Genomic DNA, 2,189 nt, shown 5'->3' on the forward strand with positions numbered 1-2,189 from the left:
GGCTCACGGGCCCAGCCGCTCCGCGGCACGTGGGATCCTCCCAGACCGGGGCGCGAACCCGGTTCCCCTGCATCAGCAGGCGGACGCGCAACCACTGCGCCACCAGGGAAGCCCTGCAAGACGGATTCTTAACCACTGGACCACCAGGGAAGTCCCTATTCTGAGCCTTTGTCTTTGTTCCCTCTAAAAAGGTTGTGGCCATTTACTCAAGGAAAATATATAAGATGTAGAGGGACTCTCAGATACTGACCCTGAGCAGTTATAATTCTCGAGAACCTTGGGCGCTATTGCAGTTGGCTGCTTATAAAGTCCAGGTGAGAGATACACTTTGTCTGGAATCTACCTCATGTCTAGGTGAACTGGCTCTAAATCCATCCTATGGTTCTTCTTACAGTTTCTAAGAGTATAGTTGGAAATACATCCTTGGCAAGTGACAAAATCTCTACACTGACTCTATGACCCATGGAGTTGGAGCTGTTATGGGAAGAAGGGCTAAGTGGAAGCCACTGGGACTCTTTAAATCAAATAGTAAACCAAAGGCACCACCGTCTCTGGGGAAATCATGTCAAGACTTGTTCCAGCAGCAGAGGCTGTGGTTGAGTACCCCTCCAAGAACACACGCAGTGTGTGCCTCCGAGACTAACTCCACTCTAGAATTAGAGCCAAACATTTTCTGGGACAATGGCAGTGACAACTATCAGAGGACTGCAGCACAGGAATAGCTGTGGACTCCCAAGAGATCCCTGCTAGCTGCGGGGAGAACAGTGGGCTGGAAAGAAACTGAAATTCTCTTGAACTATGAGGATCAGCTTTTTTTTTTTTTTTGAGGATCAGCTTTTATTATCCCTTAGATAAGCTCTCTTTTTCCTTAATAGAAGACAGCCTTCAAATTATGGCAAAAACCAATGGGAGTAATTTATTTTAGACATTTATTTCACATACAAGTTTTCAAGAAGACATCTAAGTGAACATTAATACAAAACAATGAGTAGACATACATTTATACTTGGAATGCATTCAGAGGTGAAAGCTTATCACTACACAAGTCACTCAGACGCTCCTTGCATTTGGGGCTTCCCCAGCTCCCTCAGAGTTGCATCGTGTCTGTCATGGGGCACCAGAGCTCACAAAATAGGCTCTCTCCACTGCAGCTACCTGCCACTGCCTACCGAGGTGACTCAGGGGCTGCCTGCGGTTGAACATGAGTGATTTGTCCTTTCTCCTCACTGAGCAAGCTCCCGGACTGCTCACAGCATCCTCTTGCTAAAGTATGGGGTGGATTCAGTGCGGCCCGAAATGCTGCCTGTGGTGGCGAGCCGGGGCAGTGGCCTGGTCTCATAACCTCTTCCTCTCTACATGATGCCCCATAGCCTCACGAAACATCAGAGCCAGAGCGGTCTTGGCAGTCATGCTCAACTTCTCTTCAGATAAGGGTATCAGGCCCAGAGGGAGGCTGATTTGTCCAGCAACACTCAGAAAGTGGTAGCGACAAGAATGAAACTTGTCTTTTGGCTTCTGGTCTAACGCTCATTCTACGTGCAGGCTGCCCTGAACTGTTTAAGCATATTGTGAAGTTTTCCTCTTTAAAAAAACTAAGGTTTCCTTCCAGATGAATGAAGTAGGTTGTATGTGTGTAATAAAAATGCCAGTAAGAATCACGGCATTTGTGGAAGTAACAAAATAAGCCTACGCAGGGATACAACCAGGTTCCAAAGTGCCCCAGGTAAGAGGTCAGAGAATAAAATGCCTACTTGTTTGCACCACTTTAAAAAAATAGGACTTGGGGTAATTTTTAAAGAAAAAATACAGTATTAGATAAATATAGGTTTAAGTAGTTGGTTGAGGTGAGTTGTAAGTTCTGTTTTTGTAAGTTTCTTTGTTCCAGCAGCCAGAAGAAAGAAAAGCAGTAAGTTGTTAAAAAAAAAAAAATCAGTGTTTGTAAGGTAAATTTTTTTTTGCTTTGGGATCAGAGCTTTCTCTGGTACTGAGACCTAGGAAGAAACCTTCTCCTACGGATCTTCATAAAGGCAATTTATGTGAAATGAGACACAGTAATCAGAGTATGACTGTTCATTTTGACTTTCATGCTCCACCTTAAAAAAGATAAAATACAAACTGCCTTGGTCTAAGATGGTGGGTAGGACTTTCTATTTCTTCAGAAGCAAAGTCCAGTAAGTTAATTTAATACA

Source organism: Physeter macrocephalus, chromosome 14, assembly GCF_002837175.3.
Source record: "Physeter macrocephalus isolate SW-GA chromosome 14, ASM283717v5, whole genome shotgun sequence".
NCBI lineage: Eukaryota > Metazoa > Chordata > Mammalia > Artiodactyla > Physeteridae > Physeter > Physeter macrocephalus.